The 26,478-nt window shown below is 37.4% G+C and overlaps 3 long non-coding RNA genes across 3 annotated transcripts; 1 reads left to right on the top strand and 2 right to left on the bottom strand.

The window, feature by feature from the left end:
• Positions 1 to 11,134: 11,134 nt before the first annotated feature.
• Positions 11,135 to 15,494, bottom strand: LOC136791709 (uncharacterized). The gene is made up of 3 exons (XR_010834265.1): positions 13,892 to 15,494; positions 12,910 to 12,984; positions 11,135 to 11,769 (listed from the first exon to the last, which is right to left on the bottom strand). It is a non-coding gene; the product is annotated as an uncharacterized lncRNA (long non-coding RNA).
• Positions 15,495 to 17,197: 1,703 nt separating this feature from the next.
• Positions 17,198 to 19,780, bottom strand: LOC106038710 (uncharacterized). Its single transcript, XR_010834250.1, has 3 exons — positions 19,265 to 19,780; positions 18,141 to 18,283; positions 17,198 to 17,380 (listed from the first exon to the last, which is right to left on the bottom strand). It is a non-coding gene; the product is annotated as an uncharacterized lncRNA (long non-coding RNA).
• Positions 19,691 to 21,798, top strand: LOC106038709 (uncharacterized). The gene is made up of 3 exons (XR_010834255.1): positions 19,691 to 19,955; positions 20,852 to 20,981; positions 21,697 to 21,798. It is a non-coding gene; the product is annotated as an uncharacterized lncRNA (long non-coding RNA).
• Positions 21,799 to 26,478: the final 4,680 nt, after the last annotated feature.

The following is a 26,478-nucleotide window of genomic DNA, read 5'->3' as shown; positions in this document are numbered from 1 at the left end:
GTGTGTGTGTGTAAAGAGAAAAAAATAATATATAGGTGTATATATTTTAATCTGATAGCCTTACATCAATTTAGCTATGTATGCCACAGTTTGGAGTTTCTAGTGATGATGCCTTTCCCCCAAGACTAGCATGCTAACAACACTGGTTGCATGACCATAATGGGTTGTAAAAGGCTTTCTGGAGAACTTTGGTCTGCATTTTTTTTTAAACTACTTTTTTTTTTCAGTGTTTTTTACTACTTTTCTTTAACTACTTTGGTAAAGCGTCTCACAGCATTTGCAATATGCTGATAGACAAAGATGAAACTGCTGGCCTGAGAAGGTCAAGTGCTTCACAACATCCTCCATGAAGGGCTCAGCATAGGTCATGTACTCTGCTGTCTCCCAGCACACCTATATTGAGGCTGCATCTGATCAGGGTGATAGACCATAGGACCCCGCAGACAGAGCTCTTGTTGATCTTCTCATTTACTGACACATAGGCAACACACTACCTGACAAGCTGCATTTCCAGCAGAGTTCGAGGTCAGATTTGCCAGGCTCAGAGAAATGGGCTATATTTTTAAGACTTCTCCACACTAGTAGTTCACCCAGCACTTAAAAAGGTTGGTCTCTGCCTTTTTTTTACTTGCATGCAAAAGAGAGTGAAGAATTCTTACATCTGCAATAAATACGGAGGGAAAGATCTGATTTTGAAAGGGAAAATGCTGCAGACTGGTCCTGTCTAATGAGAAAACGTGAGTTTATTTACCTTTGTGTCTTTTATTCTCAGAAATCTACCAAGACTTTGTGTGTGTGTGTGATCAACAATATAGGAGAGAGAGAGAGAGGTCAAGAAATAAAACCAATTCTGGATCATTGATTACAGTTTCTTCTGCATGCACACAGCAAGTCTAGCAAAATGATCTTACCATAGGTCCTGACACACAGTCACTTTAATCTGGCAGAGGACTACAAACATGTATTAAACTCTTCACTTTTTTTGATTCCATAGGATCTCCCTTCAGATTTTCTTTCTCTACCTTCTTCCAGGTTCCCATGTTTTGACAGTATAGCCCAAAGGCTGTTCTAACCAATACAAAGTTACTATTCTTATTTGCACAGAAAAGGAGACAGTAGTGCTTCTTCATACAAAATATAAATGAAAGCTTTGTGTTAATCATTTCCTTCATGAGCAGATCTCAGCTCCACTTGGAATATTTGCACTTTCACTCAAGTATGTAAAGCAGTTTTGAAGTTTGGATCCTTAGGAGCATGTAAGCATCTGAACTGATAGATGGCAGAGTGGGAGCCCAAGAGCCCCTGAATGTAGCTGTTAGAAATTTACATTGAATTCCCTGAATTCCCTGGATTGAGTTGTCTGACTTCTCTGATCAACCAAAATAAAACTTTTTAAAGTTAGAAGAGCATTTTAGATTGTGCATAATGGTAAATCTACCTATCAACATTATTTTAAATGACAATTAAAAAAAAAAAAAACTTAAAAGACAGAGGTTTCAAGTAAAACTTACTGAAAACTCATAATAATTGTGACTAACTATTTCCACAGAAGGCACGAGCACAAGGTACGATATAATCTGAGTCATTCACTTAATAAATTTCTTTGCATGGGCTCTTACTCCAAGAATCAGCAACTCCTGACATTTAGTTATGTAGAAAATGTGTAGTTTTGAAGACAGAGAGTGACTGTGGGTGCCACTTATTGATATTGGCATGCACCTCTTGGGTTGAGGACTTGGAGACAGAATAGACAATACATAATGGGGATTAGAGGAAGATACTAAACCCTGATCTTTGCAGAACAATGCAGTGGCAGATTGCTTGTTATAACAATGACACAAAACCTGTCATTCGGATATAACTTTGGGAGGTATTTGTCTCAAATTTTGTTCCACTTCTGAAAAAAAAAAAAGAAAGAAAGAAAGAAAGAAAGAAAATCAGTCAGCTTCCTGAGATATGAATGCCAGGGTACTGGGCTTTGATCTTTGAAGGACATGATTCAAATTTGACTTCATTTTTCAGGTAAGGCTGAGTGTTAGCTCAGCCAGTGTCAAAACAGGCAGTCCTTTATAGTAATAAAAAATTTGTTTTATGATCATAAGATACTTCAGATGAAAGTCACCTAGTCCTGCCTTCTGGACTTTATGTGTTACTGTCAAGTACTGAAAGTAGAGAAATGACCATAACTTTTCACTATAAAACTTTCTTATTTTTTTCAGTGTTGATTTTCAGGTTCATGCCAAGTCATGAATCACACAGGAACACTATTTGCTTAAGCAAATGAAAACCATAGACAACTTGATGTCAAAACCTGATACATGTTGAGCAATTCTTTGCAAATCATGCTGATGATAAAATTGTTTTTCTAGATATTTCACAAATCATTGGCCCTCTTCAAAGTTGTTTTTAGTTTGGAGAGTAAAATCTACAGGAACAAACTCTTATTTCAAGTCCTATTTCTATGTGATTCTTAATGCATCCAGGGTTTTCTTTCAGTAATACAAATATGATATTTGTTCACACACTGTATGACTCTATGACCCTCAGGAGTGGCTAGCTGCAGAAATACAAGAGTTTGATCATGTCTAAAGTCTAAAAGAAGCAGTTCTTAAGGTAATGTTTTTGCTCTTGTATTTAGCTCTTGGTTTCAATGTTCACATTCCAGGTTTCCCCTTAACCAATGATACATTGATATTACAAAAGAGTGACATTATAAAAATCTCAAAGCCCTTCCCAAACTGTGATGATTATTCTCATTAAAAGCAATTCTTATCCACAGGGGTATACAATTAAAAAAGAGGTAGGCACTCTCACTTACTGAAAGAGTTCATAGAAGCACAGGTCACGTAAAAATTAATAAGGAAAAGTAGTAAGGACAGAGTTATCGATATAAGCAGAACTATCACTGTGGGAATAAAGAAAAAAAAGTCACTTGAGGCTTTCTCTCTTTTTGCTAGAGAAGCAAAGCCTTGGAAGCCCAGTTCCACTTGGTCCATATCATATATGTTGGCCTCCTATACAGTAGTCACATCAAATGGAAATCAGTGTTTGACTATACTAAGAGGTGCTATACACCTAAGACATCCCTTGCACAATGGAGCTTGCAGTCCAAGTAGGAGCTCACACTGGAAAGAAAAGAAAAAGAAAAAAAAAAAAAAGGGTCTAATAAAACCCCAGGCAGAAAACAGAATCAAAATAGTCTGTTCCATACCTCTCACCCTAAAATTAGAACCACTGAGCGCAATAGACCCTAGATTACATCGCCAAGAATAAAAACTATCTCAGTTTCTCAGTTTACTCTAGTTTTGCAGCAAAGTGTTTTGTTTTGTTTTTCCAAGTTGCATGCACTGTTATCTGTATTGTCATTCCATGGCAGAAAGAGTGTGTAGGCTGAGCAATTTCTAACATCCTTTGATTTTTTTTTTTAAGAAACCTCACTTGCACAATATGAGTTGGTTATTTTACTTCCATTTTATTTTTTGTCAAAAGAATTGTAATTCAGAGGGTCCGATTTGTTATGTTGTGCAATATTTTGAAACTATTAACCAGCCAGCATGTTATCAACTACTCAGTAATTCTCCCCATATTTTTCCCCCTGCTAACAGGTTATCATCTTGCCATGCTCTGTGCTTTAGATTCAGTCATCTCTGGCAAGCAAGGAAAGCCTGCAGCAACCAAGCAGGGCATTCCTTCAATCTGTATTTAACAGTTAATTGCAAACCTGTTCCTTGAAGTACTGCCACAATTCCTTGCTTCACTGCAAAGTCTTTGATATCAACCTACTGCTTTTGGTAAGATTACAACTTGTGCACTTGGCTACTCTGGTCAGATGTGCACAAGAACATCAAGTATAAAAGTAAAATTGCTTTCTGCGTTGCATGTGAACCCAACAAACCTCTCAATTGCCATGTTAGATATGCTTTGAACCAGTGCAAACCTGCCGGGGAGCTGCTTTGGGAGAATGGAAATTTCCAACAAGGAGGCTGTCTTTCTGGATGGAAATGGAGGAAAGAAATGTACAGGGTAGCCATAATTTGGGGTAAATTCACAGCTTGCCAGAGCTGTTTTCACGTCAAATAAAGATCTATCTTCACTCCAGTAACTGAGCATCAAACACTGTTCTCATTTCCAGTATTGCAAATCCAGAATACCACCCTTAAAGTCTATCCATCAAGAGGATTTTAATAAAGATTAATGATTTCTATCAAGAAAGAGATGTGGCAGACATTGAATGGGAACTTAAAATGACAATTTCCAACTAAGTAGTTCAAACGGTAAGTTATACCATGTCAGTAGTGAGTTAAATTCAGAACTCCCAGAATACAGAGAGCAAAATTTACACACAGGATCAGCTTTGCTGAAGAGTAGGAAGGGCTACATGACTTGCTACTTTATGTTAATACTCCGAGTCCACTAAACAGACATGAAATTATTTATATTTTGCATAGTCATATTTGTATAAATTCATTGTCCTCAATACCTCTAGTACTTCACTAACATTTTAGTGGAGTCCATGTCGATATTAATGCATTGCCCCATATGTATCTATAGTCTGACATTAGAGGGTCATGTGCATAAATGCTTAAACTAACTAGGTATTGATTTGCTCTTTCTTTTGCGGAAAAGGATTTTGAGAAGAGTGGGGTCAGGAAATGCTGACTGTATTGGGAGTTTCGAGATATCTTTGGCTCCAGGCAGTCTTACCTTACACCTGGGTATGATCCAGGACTTGCATTGGCTGTGGATGAAGACATCAGTCCATGCTGATTTTTTCTATTTTTATTTTTTTAATACTCATGTAATACTTTGAATACCATTTGACTATAAGAATCTCCTCATAAGTTTGCAGCTCCTCCATGTGTTTGGTGATTTTTTACCACTTTTTGTGCAGACTGGAAAATTATTTATCTATCCATACAGTTCTCTGCCTGCTCAATATACGTCTATTAAGTAGGTTTCAGTAACTTGTTTATTCCAGGCTAGACTTGCAAGATCCAAATTCATCCAGGAAAACATAGCCATTATAATATTTTTCCAGCACCAATGGACCCTGTTCTACCCTGTACACATAGACATCATCTACGAGGTATATTGGCAGGGTTAGCAAAGAAAAACCATGGACCTGAGAGCTGCCAGTGAGTTGACAGGTCACTAGTATGTGTTTCCTACTGCTCAAACAAGCCTTTTGCATCCAACTGAGAGCAAATGGCAGATAAAACGATACACAACAAACTCATTATTACATTTTTTAGCTCTTAAGAGGCTGCTGCAATCATCTTGCATGAGTGTCTGCAGCAGACATGCCAAAGAACTTCACTAAGGAGTGAACATTTTTGACTTGGACCTGGAACTCAACTTAGTCGATAGTATTCAACACTTACCAATTTGTCCACATCCTGTTTTAGATATGAGTACCAGAAATGCTAGTATTATTTTACTATCGATCTCAGTGATGTCATGTATCTGAATAGAATCAGCTTCTATTGAACTCAATAACCCACACAGATTGTACACCCACATGTATATGCTAGGATTGTATCATATGCCTTAACAATGTAGTTGTTTATATGTATTTGAGGGGTATACATATGCATCTATTAAACCCCACACCTATGCTTCCTTGGTTCCAGATACATGTGCTTTATCTACCAAACTGTCAACAGTGGTATATTCTTAAAGTAAAGGACCCTTCTCTGAGATGTTTAAATATACCTAAGTAACTGTGCTACCAAAACCTTTGGAAAGGCTATGAGTAAGAAACCTATATTCTTCCTTTAATTCTCCTGATTGAGCACTACATCACTTGAAGAATTTGCTTAGAAAGTTGCTTTCTTCATACAAGTGTATTTTTTTATTATTATTAATTAATTATTAAAATTATTTTTTTAAGTGAATTAATTATTTAGATACATAAGATTCCAACAGGTGCTTTTGTAAAATGAAGTTGAGGTCTGCAAACAGTGTTTCAAATTCATTTGAGTAATTTTTGTGTTCTTCAAGGCTATATTTACATGATAGTGGTACTTACAGCAGATCAAGCCAAGGATAATATTTCCTCTTTGCTTCTTTTTCCCATGTATGAAACCACAAATTGGAGAAACAAAAATATATATAACTTTTTTTTTTCCATAGGATTGCATGCATATTAATAAGAAACTTCAAGCATTTGCATGTACAAATGTATAAAACTGAGAATAGGGAGACCTGAACTAAAACACTGGAACAGATCAACCTGAAGTGCTGAGAGTACTTTAAAATAAAAACTGGATCCAGATATGAAATTTTCAAATGACATAATTTTGACTTCCTAGCAAGCAGAATGCAAAGACCAGTAACAAGACTGCGTTTAGAGAAGTTCAAATACCGCTCTTAAATCTGGGTTGCTGGCTTATTTCTAAAATGTGTAAATACCAAGACAGATACTGCAAGTTAAGAAATTTTGCTTTTGAGTTCAACAGGATCAGGTCTGTTGCCAGAACACCTTTGCCTGTGGCAGTATTACCATCAACATCTATTGAAACCAATTTATCAGTCATGGGTTTGGAAGTTCAGCTTAAAAGCATATAGTCTTGTGCTTGCCTTCTGTCTCAGGATATAAAAGAAAAAGCTTTCTTCCATTACTCCTCACAGAAGAATAGTTTTATTCTGCAGAACAACTGGCTTTCAATTTTCCACATCAGGACCTTATTCTCTTTATTGCCGAGTTTACCATACGAAGTCACAAACATATTCATTTCTCTTTTGCTAGCAATTAGTTCTTCAATACATAGGCAGATGTTACTCTTTAGCTGTAGCCTAAATATATGAGCTCCTATTTGCCATAAGATGTAATAGATCATGTTCCACATACAATTTTCAAATGACTTCAAGCCTTAATCATAATAAAGACTCAAGAGTTAACATTCCTTTCATCTACAGATTATTACTGAACATTTCTAATAATCTAGTTAAGTTGTATGAAAAGCACAGAAAGAGACATGAAACAGATTTCTCTTCTCATTTTCTTCAATACTGGGGAAAAGAAAAAGACAAATCCAGCAACAATATTTTTTTCCTTTCTCTTAATGTTTTAACACAGTGAGTGATTTTCTTTGAAAGAAAATAGGTTGCAAGCAGCTGGAAAACCTATCAAATGTTGTTCTTGTTTTCTGTGCCACCTGTGAAATACCATGCAAAAGATTTTAATCTTTGTTTCAGTATATTTTCCTTAAATTCATTCATTTAAATGGAATTACAATTCCTTTGATCCAAAGAAAGAAAACTACAGCTACAAGTTCTATTTTTAAAGTTCATTAAATAATAAATTATATATTTAAATAATAAATTGTATATTTAAAAGGTATGAATTCATTGACAGGCTGGTGATATACCTTGGTAATTACGTTATACCTGTCAATAATTACCATTGCCAATGACACTTTCATGCCCTGCCCCAAGGACAGGTAGGGGAGAGAAAAAGGAGAGAAGGAGTGAAAAGTTATTCCCATCCAGGTGGGAGTTTGTGTAAGATCTTTTTACTGCAACTGTATTTGTTTCTTGTAGAGTTCTCATGTTAGATTAAATTAAGTGACATGGCCTAAGAGGCTGGATATTGACTCACAAATCAAGAAAATGTTCCATGAGCTGGGACACGTGGGTTCATGAGAAATGTAGTTATGGCAAAGAACCCATGAAGAAACATTGAACATGACTCATCTAAACTACAGTTTCTCTTACTTTGCAACAACATAGTTGGGAGTAATTGAAAGCTGAAGTGTTACCAATACATTTCAACATTTATGTCTTAAGAATTCATTAGATTTTTTTCTTTCCCCCCAAATTTGACATTTTCTTTGAAACCAGACTGAAAATAAATGTTGACAGAGCGGAAATTTCTCTGTGTTGAAATTCCAGCCTTCGTTCTGATAACCCATATTTGGTTGGAACCACCGGACCTTTCTGTATTATTTATCGTTGTTTATATTCAAGGTGCCCCTTCCAAACAGACATGAAAATATTTGGCCTCTGCTATTTAGGTCTTGTGTCATGTTATAACTAAAACAGCTAGCTCATTTAAACTGTTGACATATATAAAAATGATACTGATGTTTAAAAAATAGAAGCGTTTGTCCTCCTTCACTGAACTTACAAAGAGTTACCATTTATTTTATTTTATTCAAACTTTTCTGAGGAATAGGAGAGAGAAATCGAGACTGATACCGTCCTCAACAAAAGTTTAACTGGGAAAATTTCTCAGAGCTCTGAAGAAGAGCTGAAAGGAAACAAGGTTGATGATGTGACTGATACATCACAGATGATTAACTTCTATGATAGAAGGGAACAAAATAGGGAAATGGTTTTTCATTCTTCTTCAAATCAGTTAAGATATGTCATTTTGACTCTGAAAAGTCTGAGCTGTGGGAATCTGAGTGTAAAAATACAAAGAGAGTGAAGACTGTACTCTGATTAGCATGCTAATTTCATTTTGCCTCAGTTTCCTCATTCCTAAAATGGGCAAAATAAGCTTATGGGCTGCACAGAGTGTCTAGGGCAATTTTGAGAATAAAGAGCACTTATTACTGTTCTCCCATTTTGTTGTAAGTGCAGCTGTTCAAAAGTATAAACTCTCTGCCCTCACCACCCTCTACCCTACAAGCCAAGTTGCCACCAGCTCATTTACAACCAGCTGAATTTCTCTGTGCCAGCTCTTAAATAACAATAAATAAATAAATAATAAAAAATAATAAGAAGAAAGATTCCTTCTTTTGACCAAACCATTTAAATTAAGAGAAAGTGTTCAAAATAGGCTCTTGCCAGAACTGATGTTTAGGGACAGACTCTGCCCTTCCTTAGAAAAGCTCTTTAGAAACCAGGTGAGCCATCAGCATCATTACATGGAGCAGGATTAGCACCAGACCCTTCGTTTCCCTGCCTTACTCACCAAAACAGCATTTCTCCATAGCTCTGCTCCACTGATTGGAAAGGCTGCAGCTTAATGGCCTTCCATTGCAAACTTCCTTTTAGTGCCCAGCCCAGCAATTAGGCCCCAGCCATGCTTCACGACCTCTGACTGCCTCACTGTGAGCTTTGATCAGATCTTTGCTCACTGACACACATCTAATAGCCTGCCGCGGCACCAGCTAAGCTATCAGGTCCTAATTTATGCCTCACCCTGCATCCTAGGCCAAATAAGGAGTGTAATTAGCTATTATACCAGCCAGAAGTTTAACCTGACCTCCTGTTTGGAAGTTGGGCATGGAAAAGGAAAGAAATGAGAAAACTACTGAAAATGAATTTTGTGGGGCTCTGTGAAACAATGCAAGATCCATATACAAGCAGTGGCCCTTCATCAGAGGAGACTGCACTGGTATTCACATTTCTGCTGACCACGTAACATCATCAGTAGCCAAAATTGCAGATTTTCTTTCTGCAGGAATCTGTCTCATTTTGGTAGCAGATAGTTCCTCTAAGATCATGCACTGTTGCTACAGACATGAGTACAGTTAAATGAATGAAAAATGCTAAGAAGCCCAACAGTTTTACAGCTAAATACAAGAGATGTGAAAGGCCTGGGTTTCACTGTCACTTTTTTTCATACGGCTTCTGATTTTATTTTGAAGTGACATGAAAAAGAGATGTGGAAGCTAGGCAAACAGCAGCAAAAGAAAAAGTTTCATTTCAAGTCAATTTTTTTTTTTCAGACTGAAATGAAACGTTTTACTTCTGAGCCCTTGGAAAGGATGTTTATTCTACTCTAAATAAAACTGAAGTATATTTTTAAATGAAACATCACCTCAAATTACTTTGAAAGAGTCCAAATAAAAAAACATTTACATTTTTCCAGTATCTCTTTCCCACTTTCCTACAGCTTTTTTTTTTCCTCATTTGAAAGGGTTCTCTTCGATTAGCATGAATTCAAAAAATATTTCAGTCAATTGACTTGTCTGATTTCAGTGGGAAAATTTCCTACTTGCATCAATCATTCCATTCTGTGCGGCCACTTCTCATGAGGTAGAGAGAAAGCAGAGCCCTGGAGAGATGTTAGCTTTCCTGAGGCTATGGCTGCAGCAGGGCACACTCTCATTTGGCACACACACTCCAGCATACAGATATCCACCCACCAGCACAGGCAGAAGGTGGTTCAGGTTGTCTTTTATTCCAGTCAGACAAGGATGAATGCTTTGTGAACACCTAACTTTGTCCTACCTCTACTTCTGGTTAAGACAACCACCTCTGCCTCTCTCCCAATGGAAGAGTAACATAATCTGCTGCAACCAACATTCAACCCATCAACCAAGCTCCTTTCAGCATCTATGGGCTTACTGTGGGACCCCTGACAAGAGCAGGTAAAGGTAAGAAAATGCTGGATGGGGTTCTAGTTCCTGAAAGTACGGAGAAGAAACTAGAATTAAGGAACATCCTTGTCATGGGCTGGTGATGTGGTTATGTTGAGCTGACTAGCAGATGTGTGAGGTTTAGTGTTGTTCTATTTTAGCTAAGTTTCAGATCATAAGTGATTTTCCAAATCTGTAGGCAGATTGATATGCTGAAGAGCTGACTTGACCATTTTTCTGTCAGTTGCTAGAGGAATGAAAACAGCTCTCTTAGGTGTTTTCATATCCAAAATGTCTGGTCACAATTGTTATCTTTCCATCTGCTGTAACAGGTCACAGAAACCACAAGTTTTTATTTCCCTAGGATATTCTAAAATAATCTAAGTGACAATATCTCTGATGCATGGGGTTTTCTAATGAGACATGACTTCTTTTAAAGCATCAATTCATACTTTGTTGGGATATTTAAACTTGTGTTTTAAAGTCATCTTTATATTCTAGATGTGTCAGAATGAAAAAAAAATAAAAATCTAGCATAATATATTTAAAAAAAATAACATGATCACGAATGTGAAAGCTGTTTCATCTTTTCATAACCACTTTTAATCTATAGTGCTATATTTCTCAGTTTTGTTCTTCTGGAAAAAGAAAAAAACTAAAGTTCAGATATGAAATTTTACACAGTGAGAGGATAACAGAGCTCGGGCCTCAGCCTATCTGTGAAGGGCCATCAAGGACACAGTCTCAAAATACCAAGTGACCTAAAACTGGTCCTGTCTGTCCCCTTGAACTCTTTTGAGAGCAACCTGAAACCTCAGCCAGGATCTCAGTGACTGCAAACACCAAAGGTGTCCCACAGCCACATGCAACACCCTAGGGATAGTTCCTGACATCTTTATACTGAGGAATACATTGACTATTTTTGGTTGCAAAAGTTCTGGCCACCTGAAATCCAAACTATGTTTAACTTAGTCACAATACTCTGAGAATGTCTCCTTTCTTGACTTTCTCAGTACCTCCTTAGGTCTCCTTTCTGGCAGAACTTTTATTCCCTAGTTTGAATGGGAAGTCATTCAGGATCCAATTCACACAGGAGGTCAAAGTTTCCAGATAAAAAGAATTCTTCTGGCTTGCTTGAAATGAATTTAATCATGCAATACCCCCATCAGGATGAGACAGCTAATCTTCAGGAAATACCTCTGCCCTCACTAACAGACCCACTGTCTCCAGAAAGCAGTAGCAATACTCTTTCAAGGGAGGTTCAATAATCCAAACACAAGAACAAGGTTCATCAGAGGTTGACAGAACACCATTAGGAAGGGATTACAAATTTTAGAAATCTGTGTTGGACTGGTATTTGTTAACCATTAACTTGCCTGGGGAAAGAGATGTGGTATCTGGAACACCCCATGCCTTAGCTTTGGAGAGAATTCTGATGTGGGACAGTGCAGAAGCCCTGAAATGAACAAGTGAGTGGAGAAGGTCATTGAATAAAAAGTTCTTTTTTTAAGCACTGTGGACCTGAAATTATTATTTGACATTTTATTTTAAGTCAGTGCTGATAAAAGTATATTAATAATACGAAGAGCAGAGGAGAGCTGAATAATTAAAAGGGCAAATCAGGATCTGAATCATACAAATATTACACTTCGAACAGAAATCAACAATGGACAAGGAGAGGGATAGTTGTTCTACCAAAAAAAGGTATAACATGATCCAAAAGATGGAATTAGAAGCCAAACAAACATGGGCTGGAACAAATGAGGGTAATTAAATAATGGAACAACTCCCTCCACCACTGCCCACTTTCAAAGCTAGAGTGATGTCCTCTGTGAATTTTGGATCTACTGAAAACAACATAGAACAGTTAATGCAGGAATTACTTCAGAGAAGTCCCATGACCTCTGTCACTTAGGAGGTCAAGAAAGATGAGAAAATAAATCTTTCTGGCTTTAAAAAGCCCTGAGTTAATATCCTTTCCAAAATATTAAATGTTTAAGGCATTTGATGAGCAACATAGCTACTGTGAAATGGATTAAATGGGGGATAGGGGCAGGGGGATGTTGTTGTTTTCTTGTTGTTGGTTGGTTTGCTGTTTGTTTGTTTGTTTTTAAGACAGCAGATAATTAACTTGTGGAATGCATTGCCATGAGTTGTAAGTGGAGCAAATATCTTGAATTCATGTTAAAGACTGTACACCTATTTGAATAACTGTTTGGTTAACTTATGATCCAGAGAAATTTCCCTATATCAGAACACTTGATTAGACAAACTTAATGTTACTGTGATTTTCAGAGCTCTGTTTAGATGCCATTTCTTTGCTTCAAGTGGCATGGTCTCCAAAAATGATGCCTCAGGCCAAAGGCAAAAGCCTGTTTTTGAAGCAAAGGTTTTTGAAGGTATTACTTCCTCAAGAAAATTCTGTTTCATTATACAGAATAAATGTTGGCCTGAGAGGCATAAAAAAGGTCTGGATTCAAGACAGGATCTAACCTGTAACTGTTAGAACTATTCAGAAATATCCAAATTCCAGGCTCAATTAGAATACTGAAGAAAAAAGAAAAAAGCCAACAATTAAATAGTCTTGCATACTTACCTTCGCTCTGGCTCCTAATTCCTTCTTACTTATTGAAGAATAACTTGCTTATGTGATTGCAGCTCTTGGAACAATCTGCTTTAAAACAGAAATCAACATATTATATTAATTAAAAGCTTTTTCCTGCCACCTCTTAATCAAAGCCCTCGGAGAATCTGTATTGTGAAGTATGTGCCTTATATTTAAAAGGTACTTAATTTCAATATGGACATGATTGTGTTTCAGGGAAGGCCTTTGTTTAATATTTCTTCATAACATAACACCTTACATAATATAATTTCAAAGCCTCCCCCTCCTTTTCTGTATTTTTTGCTCTCAGTAATTTTTTATCAAATTTATTCATTTCCTGCACACCAATTTAGCGCTGTTCCTACTGATAGGATTTTTTTTATTTTTTTATTTTTAAAGTCACAAGGACAGTCAGTAAACAAACTCAGATTTTTATATATCTTTTTTTTTTCCCAGGAATGGTATGAGGCTGAGTCATTTTTTTTCCCCCTGGAAAGTGTTTATGTTGGGAGGTGCTTGATTTTTAATAAGATGCTTCCAAATGAAACATTTCCTTTTGAACTATTTCAAAGCATTGAAATTAATGTCATTATTTTTTTGTTATGTTTCACGAAAACTGAGGTTTAAACAACAGAATTTCTGGGGGGAGAACTTATGTTTCTAAGAAGAGAGAAAACTTTTTCTAAGATGTAAGGGCAAAAAGGCACTTTTTTTGAGGCAAAGGGTTCTACATTAGGACTAAATATGTGCATGCACATATTTTCAGTGTTTCCTAATAATCAAGTATTCCAGTGAGCTTAATTATAGAAGCAGTGACAGGGGTTTTCTCTTACACATTGTGCAGAACTGCTGAATCAGTGTTTCTCAGTGACACTGCATGACAAGCACTGCCAGGTGCTCTATTTTGGGCACATATTTTTAGAAAAAGTCACTTCTATATACAGTCGTTTTGACACGGGATCTATGCGCTTACCTGCTTTGATTTCTCTCCCAGTGACTGTCCTCCAGGAAAGGTCTTCCTCTTCAATTCACTTTGTGTGGTCTGAAATTTTGGTTCAGATTTAGTGACATGCTAATACAAGTCTCTCCCTATATATTTTTTTTTTTTCCAGAAACTTTAAAGAGAAGGAAAGTGTGAGCAGCCCATTCCAGTCTCCTAAACACTGATTTTTAAGGTACAGTTATACAAACAATGGCTAAGATGTAGCTTGGATTTGAACTTTCAAACCATCAGCTGCGTCCTGATCACTGCTTGTCATGCATGCAGAAAAAATGTAAAGCAGCTAAACTCTCCAGAACGGTGGGATGAATCACCTTCTGTATGCCATAGGATAAGGGCATGTCAGTGTACAGGTACTGTAGAGGAGTGAAACACCGTGGGTTTATGGCTTCTCTGCTTGCCTGGAAGCTCGTACTCAGAGCCTGCAACAAAGAAGCACTGGGCATTCCCGAATAAAAGAGAAAATTCCTGAGTTTGTAACACAAATTAAATATCCCAGAGTACAAAACCATCAATAATAAAATCTGACAGTATTTAAGAAGCATCACAATGGGGATTAATTGGTAATTTAAAGGATATAAACATTGATTTGGGAAATATTATTTATCCAGGTAATAGCCTCCAAAGTCTTTTTCCCACTTGCAGTATTTCAGCTTGCCCTGAGAGTGAGAAGCAATCTTTCTGCTGGCATCAAAATCCTGCTGCAGCTGGAAGGGGCTTGATGCACTTGAAGATGTGATTATCCACAGGAAGGAGAGATCCTGCAGCCCTGGTCATGACAGGGTGGTGTGCTGAGTCCACAAAATGTCCCCTGCCAATTTGACAACTGCGTGGTTTGCAGTTTTGGAAATCCAAGCATCTTTCTGGGTATTAGTCTGGAGGCTGAGGGCAAGAAAGAAGCTGCAGAGTGGTGGATGAGGGATTAGCAAGTGCGCAGAGGTCACGGTATTAAACAATATGTAAACTTCACGGTTTAGGCCCTGCTCCAGCAAACAGGGCGAGGAGTCGAACAGAGCTATTTTCTTCCATCGCTGGCTGTCCTCGAGTCAGTATAGCAATAATATTTGGTAGCTGAGAATGGGATCCCGTGATTATAAATTTGTTTTGTAAATACCTCCGTGGCAGAGGCTGGTTACAAAAGAGCTCATAACCCAAAAGCAGCAGACAGGCAAAGACTGTGAGCACAGACAGATGCAATCCAGGATGTCCTGCTCCTTTCTGCTGAGTTTTGGGGAGGGGACAGTAAGTCTAATGCTCTCTCTTTCTCTGCTCACTCTTCCCTATAAATCCTTGGTTAATTTAAGGTGTAGGCCGGCCAGCTTTGCACATCTTTCTGAAGTTTAAGGAGTTAACATATACTGCTGCTTTACTGATGAAAGACAGAATACAGGAGTGTTTCTAGTGCACATTAGTGGTGGTTTAAGCAAAGCCAACAGGGAGCTTAAATTCCTGCTGTTTCTGCTGTGATGATTCTCTTTGTGTCGCAGAGAGGGGAACTGTAGTGCAGAGGGCTCTGGCATGTCACGATGTTACCACAGTTAATAGAGGAGCAGGTAAAATGGAAGGATTTACACTTTGCTGAAGGCTGCTGGTCAATACAGAAATAGCTACTATCACAGCACGGCCTGTTTGGGCCATTACTTTTGAATAAGAAACGTGTCACTTATGTTTCAACATCTGGCCAGTGGTTATGAAGGGAAGCCAGCTGGCCACATCACAGCTGCAATGTTTGATGAGCCCTTTCCTTCACTGTCTCCACTGTGTGGGCCTGAGAGCAGAACTGTGGATCAGCAGGAGGGAGAACGCAAGGCCTACTGTAGCTTTTTCCTTCTCCAAGCATTTTATTGTAGCCTGCATCCCTTCGCTGACTGAGCTGGATTAAGTCTCCATGACAGGAAGTCAGGAATGTAGATTTATTCAGACTCGTTATAACAGTGGCACACATCCCAAGGAAGACAAATAGCCTTTTGTGAGATAATTTGCTAACACTGTTCCACCCTAACATGTATCTGTCCTGTTATCGCATGACTAATATGGACATAACCCTGCGCACTTTTATCAGACATGCATACGTATGTCAGCCTGATTTGTGTCTCACTTGGATGGGTGAAGAAGCCAATGGACCTGTGCCCAAGCAAAACTCATTGAACTGAGATCAAAATCTGCTGTGCACTCTTAATTTGCTGCTTGTGCCCTTTTGCATTAAGTCGCTTTAGTTCAGATGAGCATTTGCAGTAAGTCATTCAGTCATTTCTTTTACATATGAAGAAGAATTCATGGAATAGAAGCATTTGGTATTCACTGTCAACATTACAGTACTTTCTGTTAGTCACGTTATTCTTTTGGTTAAAAGAACAGTGGGCATCTGATCAGGAGAAAAACCTACCCTGTGAGTAATCCTATACCATGAGTAATCAAAACAGGATGTATCTTGTTCTCTTGTAGCATTTTAACGAATGCTAAAGAATTCTATAGTATTTTAATGACTAACCTGATGTAAATTAAAATCTGATTTAAATAATGTTATTACCCTCCCTGCTGATAGGGAAACTGAAGCATGGGGCCGTTCAAAGTCTCTGGATAAGAAGTCCTAGATCCCAATTCAGCACAAACTTCAACTAAGCTTAAACAGAAAGCAAAGAGGCCTTTCAGTTTCACTACTAACACAGAATTAGGGAGATCTGACTGTGCCTGTCACACATTTCTTGTGTGCATTTATCCTCGTTCAGTGAATGGCAGGTAGCAATATTGCCTTTGCAAACCATCTGGTTAGGTTGTGAGAGCTTCAGGGACAGAAATAATTCTTTCTTGGGCACTTGAATAGTGCTTACCATAAACAGGCGCTCCTCCTGGCTTTGCTATCAGTGTCAGTGGTGAGGCAGAAGGTTGCCAAATAAATTTTGTGTTGAAAAATTTTTTTTTTTTTTGATTCCTCCGGAATATGTGACTTTGACAAAATCAGCCTCCTTGGAAGCTGAACACTACTGCTTTCCACCACGGACATGAAAATGTCTGATAGTGAGCTTTGGGACAGAGATCCACGCTCTCTCCATACAAGCAACACATATTATGACCTGTTTACACTGAAATTTAGCCAAAAAAAAAAAAAATCTCTCAACTCCCAATCAATGGATAAACAAACAGCTCCAGTCACATCCTATATACAATTTTCAAAAGTACCTACATCCTTCTCTTCAGAACCAAACAAATCAAGAGATTCCACAAACAATTATCAGTGTTCATGTCTCACTGAGAGGTATTTGTGTTGGCTGGCACTGTTTTGATGTTAACCCATGCGATCAGGACAGGCAGGTCCATGCTGGTGTCGCAATACCATCACGGAGGATGCTGGCTTTCCTTTTACACCAGTAGGTGACTCTACACTTATGCTACTGTTTCTCTGCATTTACCTTGTTAGAACCAATGGCATAATTCTGTCCAGGAATTTTGTCTTTCAGCTTCCTAGAGAACAGATGAAAGTACACAAAGAACTCCCTTTAAGCAAATAATAAAAGCTCTAGTACCATTAATGTGCTACAGAAGAAAGCCACAGGTACACGAATAAAAGGTGGACCTTTGACCAAAGTGATACACCCACTACTTAAAAGCACTGATTTTTTTTTTCTGAGCACTTTTAAAAGCATAATTCCCTTTATTATATTCGATAGGTAATAAGTCCAGATCAAATGAATACCTTAGAAACTACGCTTCTGCAGAAACCCACGAGTCTCTGCTTTTTCCTGGCAAAGCTGAAGTTAGCTTAAAATTCCTCAACCTCAACATATTCTTCCCCTATCATAAAATGCTCTAGTCAAAATAGAAGCTTTGAATGAAACTGTATGAATTTTTTACCATTTCTACGAGAAGAAAAATATATATATATTCAATTGTATAATACTATAACAATTATATCTGTGTTTCAAATAACTTTAAAATATATTTATTTGACACAATATTTATTTAGAGAGGGAAAAAATGTAGAAATAGCATTAAATGATTAGATTGATATCATTTTTTTCCTCACTATTTCATTTCAGTTCCTTGGAAAATAAAAAAAAAATCTATGTTGTGAATCAGAACAGGGTCTCATTTCCGAGTACTGGAATTCCCCAAGAGTGGAAACCATGAACTCTAATCACAGCTTTCCCACTCTTTGACCCTGCAACCGATATCAGAGTCCAAGTGTTAGAAACTATATGGCAGTTCGAAGCATTTTACATACCTCTTTCACGGTGGCCTCTGCATTTTCAAGTACTCATGTCAAGGTCCTTCCCATTTTCACTGCTCCATGTCTCAGACTGCAATATCCAGGTATTCTGGACATTTCCAGTGGGTATGTTGCCTCTCAATTTTTTAACAGTGACACTGTAAATATTTTGGTGCAGAGGGATAGTTGGCTTATAAGGCAAAATATTTTTAAAGCCATAGGTAATTTTGCTTTCTTGACTACATAGTGCATTGCAATTATTTATATCCTATGAGAACAAGTGACACCTTTTAACATTTAAAATATTTTTATAGTCCCTTTTCATATCTGTTTGTGTTCCAGTTAAAAGAAAAAGAAAATCAAATTTTGTAATTTTAATACCCAGAATATTTTAAGACCTAGTACAGCTCAGTTGGACTTTGCTTGATGCTCAGTCAGCAATATAAATCAAAAGCAACCTTACTGGTCGTCATTAGATCTCATTCACTTACCCTTAAACAGATGTAAATCAAGAGTAAGTACAAAAATAAAGAAAGAAAGAAAAATCAGTAGCAGTATGAATTGAAGAACTGGTCCTGCTGAGTCTGCATTTCTGCACAATTTGTCAGCAGTGACTGCACTGCCCGCAGATGAAGAAAATTGCTATGAGGCTGAGCCTGAGCAGAAGTGCTTATTTTTAGCATAACATAAATCAGACAATGAGTCCTTCCAAACACCATTCACACTTTCCAGTTATTCCACACTACAAGGTGACATGAGAGTTTTCATGGCTCATGATAAATGATTCCAGGAGGACAGTAAGAGGGCTGGCATGGGGGGAGCAGGGGAAGAAAATGCCAATTAATAGCTGAATTACTGTGAAATAAGTACTTTTAGTGGGATGGCTTTGATGTAGTGAATAGACTCAGGTGCAGAGAAGTGGATTTAATTGTAATGCATGGATTAAGATAGACATGGAGAACAGACTCACTGTGTGTAGAATAACTTCTGCTAGTTCAATTCTGGTGCATTTTCATTTTAAGTTACTTAGTTGTCTCTCATACATATATATATATGTACATATACATATGCACACATTTAAGAGATCATAAAGTTGCACAAAAAAAAACAGAAAAAGCTCATGCACAAACATCACTCACCTTCAAGGAACATTGTGGCTTGCTCTTTTCTAAGATTATCATTCTCTTCATAATGCTTCTAGAAAATAAGCAGTGCAAAACGTAGCTTTGAGAATTTCAGAGCACCTTGGACAGAAATTTGCAGTCTAACCCAGATAAATTATTCTAAATTAACATATTTGTGGTCATCAGCTCTCTACTGCTGTGACTACACAAAAGCCCTGTGATTCCAATTTACTGGGGAAGTTCACTTCACTTATTTTTAAATATCTACACGCCACCTAATCTTCCTGAGATCCCTCGATAGTCAAGGGATATGGTTCCTATGGCCTATTCTACATGACAATTTTACGATAGGGTGAACTTTGCCCTAAAAGCGACTATTTTCTTCCACTAACCACCAAGGAAATGTAACACAGACATAGATTTCAGCTGCTGATGGGTATGCAGAGCATAGATATGTTCTTGGTACCTCCCATCTGGTTCCTGTTTAGCTGCAGCAGCTGAAGCCATACCAGGACCAGCTGTCCCTCAGGCCCTTAGCTGGTGATTATCTCCCTGATATACCAGAAGCAAATGAGAATTAGATCCTTGGATACTACAGCCAGATAGCTCTATCTGGGAAGTTAAACCATGCTGACCTGAGGCTATGAAGCAGCAGAATGAACAGGCAACCTGGTTGTTTCTGAGAAAGACAACATCTGGTAGACAGGTGAGGCAGAAAACAAGGAGAGATGAGAAAGGCAATGTCATCGTTATCATTAGTTTTATCAAAATCCAAAAAGACTCTGAGTCATAACCCTACTTAGGAAGTAAAACTGTTCTTGATGCGATCTGGAGTAATTTTGGTTTGCTGCTAGCTATGCTGGGAAGACACTGTCATTTCCAGCTCACTGAAGAATCAGATAGGTGGTCTAAGCTGACTTTCCATCTGTCTGTTCAGTTGTCACATTCTGGTCCAAGCATGAGGCAACCACTAAAACAGAAGGAAATCAGCAACGAGAAATGCTTAGTGCACTTATTAATTAAGTACTGGAACATAATCTTGAAGAACAGGATGTGAACTGCAGCTTGGGGAAGAATGGGTGAAGGGAAGCCTGTAAATATATTTGGTTATGAGATTTTGCAAAAAGTACATGCCTCAGAGCTGTTTGTGGGGTTAATTCTGCTTTGGAAGATGCTTAGCAATGAAGTATATGGAGTATGTCCATATGCAACTTCAACTCTGACATTTCTTTGTGTGGGAAATTCCCCTGGATTTATGTTTTTAAAGGAAAACAAAGGCTAAGTTAACCTCTGGGAAGATTGTTTTCCTCTGGAATTTATGAAGCTGTCTGAAGCAAAGGTCTTTCCTTGTAGGCCCTTCCACATCTAACTGCAGAGTGAGTGGGAGTGAATTATAATTGCACGCACAGGAAGTAGTTGAAGGAACTTCAGCAGAAGAGGCAGCACCTTTTGTCCAACCTGAGAGCACAAACAAACATAATATGATAATTTGGGAGACCTGATTAAGGACTTCTCCTTGTCCCTATATATATATATATACTTCTCCTTGTCCCTATCACATTCTGCAAGAGTTCTTCTTCTATCACTTCATCCCTCATTTAGAACCGTCTACCTGATTTGTGCAAGTCCACCACAGTGTGACTATGCCTACTCTGAAGTCACACTGAGAACACAGCTGAATTGCATCAGGTCATCATGGTGCCTGTTGTCCAAGACAAAGCATTAAATTGAGGTAAAGTATGTCAAATTACATTTAAACTTAGGTTTTCATACGTATGTAGATATATTTTTATATATGCACACAATGTATGTATTATCTAATATATATGTATATATAATGAACACATATTATAGAAATGAAAATATACATGTATGTGTATTACAGGCAGAAATATACATGAGTACATATACATGCTACATATGCAGTAACAAGGCAGTCTGATCATATGTATATGTATACATAGAGGTATTTGTGAATTAATACACACATTTATATTTGGTTATATATAGGTATAGCATGTATGTATTTGTACCTCAATCTATGTTCATAGGCTTATGCAGTAATAGCTTGTTTGTCTACAGCTATGCCAGCTTACAAACACGTATGAGTACTTGAAAACTTTGATATATTATAGAGTGTGGGAAAAACAAAGACACGTGGACAGGTTTACATGTTACAGTTCGTGATGGTGCCTAAATATCACACATGCGCATGCATGTCTTTGCATGTGTTTAGAAGCAAAATATTAGTGATATTTGCATATTTGCTCGCATCAATTTCGTTTGCCAGAAAGCCTTCCTTGAAAGACAAGATTGTTGTTATTATTATTTTAGTAACAAAGCAGCAACAGAAGCTGGGAGATTTAAGCAGACATAGAAAAGTGTCATCTAATAGTCCATCAAACAGCTCTTGTCACACAGATAAACCTTTTATCTCTCTCTTCCAGATTCTAATCAAGGGTACAGTTTGCATGTTTCTTGTGTCACTGCAGCAACCAATTCAGCTGGGATTTCCTATGCCCTGGGAAATAAACTCATTTTGACCCAAACGAGCATTTCAGTGTCTTGTTTTATCTTTTCACATGAACATTGACGATTACTTGTTAGTCAGGATACCAAGAGTGCATTTTCTCACCAAAGGGATGGGCTGCAAGGCAGAGTGTGTCTGCTTATTTGGAGATTTTTGAACACAGAAGAAAACCAAAACTCTTTCTGGGAAATGTATTCACAAGGCAAAGTTTTCATTGTGGTTACAAAACCATTTAAAATACTCTGAAATCTGAAGCTTAAAGAGTAAATTCCAATGTTTTTATTATTTTAAAATTCTGTTTATAGTTTCCACAATTTTTCTCATTATCCAAATATAGCAATGACAGTATAAATGAAATTGTGAAGTTTCAAATTCTATCATATTTTTACAATACTGGCATTGTTGCACATTCAAATTGTGTATTTCAGTTTGACTGTGCTTAATCAGTCATCCTTACTGGTTTTGCACTCATAATTAATTGCTCACATTGAAATAGAAAACAAGTGACAAATAAACCATTGCCTAAAGTTAAAGCTTAACTCTAAAAATATAAAAAAGAATCTTTTATGTCTTGTTTTTATTGTGAGTTTTATGATTCTCGATGATGGGTTCAATAGTCTTGGTTTCTGAAATTGTTTACATGATCTTTCATTCATCTGATACTAATTTCTAGCTTGCATGTTGTTGGCAAGTAGTTTGAAAAAAGAAGACCTTGGGCTATATCTCTAATAGTAAACTGAAGGCCAGGGAACAAGGCCCGAGCTGGCTGCTGGATGATTTTCATCCAGACAGCTACCTCTGCCTTGGAACATTTCATTTGCTTGTGGGAGGTCAATAAATAAAATTCTATGTCTAATATTTTTAGCATTTCTTATTTTCTCTTGAGTATTTGAAAGCTTGGACATGCATCATTGAGCAAAACAAGCACAAAGCTCTGGAAAAGAAGCAGTTGGACATTGCCTGCTCAGAGGTGTCTCCAGCATTGCAATTGAGAGCTGATCTAGTTGTTGTTGCCTCTGCCCTTACATATGAGAGAAACAGGAACTTTTTGGCATGCAATTTTTTTGTGATATATTTTCATGTTTACTTTTGGATGAAATGGTGCCTGGTGGCACATCTCCCTCCTCCAACAAAAGAAGGTTAAAGCAGATCAAGCTGGATTTGTTATGGAGGAGTAGCTTGTTACCTCTCCTTACCACAAGAGGGAATTTCCCTTTTCTCTTCTCCAACTGATTGAAGAGGTTTTTTAGGAATTTTCTTTTCCTTAAGCATTGTTCTTATTAAAAATAGTGCAGCACCTTAGGCCATAAAAGGAATTCTCCTCTGATCAGGCCTCCTGCCTCAAGCAGTTAAATAAATAGCATCCATTTGATGTAGCAAATGTGAAAGCTCCATGTTTACTTCTCCACTTTGAAAAAAGCATATAATAGCAGTTTGTTTTTTTTTTCTTCCCAAGGTTCATGTTGTTGTAAAATAAACAGATGTTTGGAAGGGGAGGAGGGAAATGTATACATTTTAAATGTTTAAAATACACCCAGTCACCACTGATTAACAAGCATAACAATGGGTGATAAGGAAACAGAAAATATCAGAAGTCACTCAATGGCTTTGGTAAATTTTTGGATTGGTTTGGTTGATTTATTATTATTATTGTTATTTTCTACTGTAAAATGTCTGGCATTGCCAAAAAAAAAATAAAACCTGCTTTGAAAACCAGACATCTGTTTTTAGAGCCTTTGAGACTGGGAGCGTGAAATGTAGGAAACATAAGAAAAGACCCTAGCAAAGAGTGCATGCCCCCTCAGAACATGAAAAGCTACAAGAAATTCAAATCAAAACAAATATGAGAAACCATTTTATGAACCAAGGTTCCTCTTTAAAGCAAATAGTTTGTGTAGAATAGATGAGAATTTCAGTTTTCAAACCTGACCTTACTCATTGTGTTTCCCAAAGACCTTCTCAAGGGACTCCCAGCTCCGCACCTCCTGTGTGACTGCATGAAGCAGATTTAAGTCTTCTTCAGTGCAATCACATTCCTACTTTGCTGTCCTACCTAAGCATTGTGTAATGAGGAATTGAGTGCAGTGATTAGGATTGCTCACCTTACTTGCCCTCTCTTTCTCTCATACAATAAGGAAACAGAAATGACGAGCCAGGGATGATAATCCCAGTGCAGACTCCTATTTTTTCCAATCTCATCCAGTGTAACAAATCCACTAGAAATTCATATCTGGGACCCAGACAGATATGCAGCTGGGGTGATTGATGTAGGTCCACTGATGATCATAGAAAACAGTCACCTACTGAAAAGAAAGCCAGCAATGGCTGTGCCACTCATTTATTTTCTTTGCAAGGTGTTGAACTTACTCTGTGGGATCTTTGAGGACTTGATACAAAAGCCTACAAGAGTCCACCGGCTGCCACTGTCTTTAGATCAAGAACCAAGGCAGTTGCACATTTCTGTGACCTGTTATTGACATTCTTGTCACACATGCCTTCACTCAGCCTTTTCCTAAGTTACTATTTTAATGTATACAGACTTGAAATGTCAGGTTCCTTTCCTTGGAATTAATTTTTTGCTTGATTTTCCTCCCTTGAGTGGACCCAATTCCTGTGTGCAACATGCAGTTTTGCAGACATTAAACATGTGGACAATCCTTTTTTTATTCTACAAAGTAAGCATACAGGTAAGGAGGGTTGTTCATGTTTGCAGGACAGCCCCACAATTCTGTTTTTCTTGCAGCCCTATTAATTCCTTAAATCATTGCACTGTTTAACTGAATAATAAATGTTTCACCAAGCTTCTACTTTTTACACAGCACACTGGTTCAATGATATGGCCAGTTACTGTTTTAACATTTAATTTATAATTATGTAGTTATTCTTTTTAAGCAGTTTTACTGCTCTCGAAGATTCAGGCTTGACTGAACAGAAGTGGAATTTGCTACACTGCAAAGACCATGCTATTAAAAACTGCAGAATTAGCTTTTCCAAAAAACAGTGGTGTTAAAGCTTGAACTGGAAAAGATGATTTCAGCTTTTACCTGCTTACCTGAATATTTGATACATTTAACAAGAAGACACTATGCATTTAATGAGTAAGCTCCTCCTCAGTTTGAAGACCACCACCTCTGTCTGCTGTTGTGTCTGTCCTTTCAGACCTCAGCAAGCTACTATATTTTTCCACTTCACTTGACTAAAAAACCTGATGATATTTAGATATCTGAAGTTTTATGTGAACTCTTCCTTAACTAAGTTGGCTGTACAGGCAATGAAGATAGATATGTGCATTTGAGGCCAGTAGAAGATTGCTTTATTCACCAAACACTCTAAACCGAGACTGGGAAAGCATTTCCCTCTGACTTCCTCCAAATGTCTTCCTCTCTAATGGGTATCCACCTTCGATCCTATCTGAGGAAGTTTAATTTACTGAATACCTAATGCATAGATGCAAATTTGAAGTCACATTTAGACTGGGTCCTATGTAAAGCATATCAAAGAAGCTTCCTTAGATCAAAATCATCCCTATCTACTAAAGGATGGTGCCTTTCACCTTCAAACAGCAAACTCTCCAGGTGGTTTGCATGTTTTATTGATATTTGTTTGTTTATCATGGAAGTTGCTTCCCTGAGAAACACTAGGCCTATTTGAGATAGACCACTGAATAAATCTCTATTAACAAAAAGGTGAAAACATACAGACTGGATCTCAGCCAGAGGGAAAAATAATAATAATAATAATAATAATTCTACTTTTATTAGTAAGATGTGAATCAGCTCTGATAGAACTGTAAGTATTTCCCTTGTCAACCATTATTTTTAGCAGTTTTGTGCACATTTGCTATGTGAGACATCTTAGAAGGAAATCTGAACCCAATGCTGCCTGCATTCACCACCCATCAATTACACTACCAAAGATTCTGAATGCTCTGTGCTTCCCACCCACTGACAACAAGACAGGAATATGCATGCACAGAATTTATATTTTATAGTGACAAGAGCAGAATAATTAAAGGAAAAATAGAACTTGCTGGAGACAAGGTCAGTGAGGATGTGGGGACAGAAAATCCTTAAGGTTAGACTTATCCTGCTTCCTTGTGCAAACAGAGGGAACATAAATCTGGCAGCTGCCTCCCAGAGGAGTTTGGAGGAAGCATGATACGGGCTGCAGGTCAGCCAGGAGCATAGATGATACCTCTGTTGAACTACATAGGCTTTGACAATATTAACATATAAAGCTCCTGGAAAAGCTACTTCTTCATCCCCTCACAAACTAGTGAGATCTGAGGGTCAGATTCTTAACCTAAGTAAATTGTTCACATTGTAGTCTGATAATGATTCGCACCCTTAAAAATCTGACACAATTTTGTCTTCATCAGTTGTTGCTCAGTAATAATTTATGAGTTTATGTTGTACTAAAAGTTTCCCTCTTGGGTTTACTCTCCCTTTACCTTAATTAACAGGAAATTTATATTAGCTATCCATATAAAAACATGAGTTATATATATATATAAAGGTTGGAATGTTTTTTTCTTAAAAAAGACACGTCTTTACAAATAGGAAATATGCATATGCATGTGTAATACTGCATATTTAAAATTTGTTAAAACTGTAATTTTTACATGCATGATTAATTGCTTTCAAGTGGAAATCTACCTCAAGTAAGTAGTTTAGGGTTAGAAAACTGGGCTTCAAAGGAA

The sequence above is a fragment of the Anser cygnoides genome, chromosome 1, assembly GCF_040182565.1.
Source record: "Anser cygnoides isolate HZ-2024a breed goose chromosome 1, Taihu_goose_T2T_genome, whole genome shotgun sequence".
NCBI classification, from domain to species: domain Eukaryota; kingdom Metazoa; phylum Chordata; class Aves; order Anseriformes; family Anatidae; genus Anser; species Anser cygnoides.
This window is presented reverse-complemented; position numbering and strand designations above follow the sequence as displayed.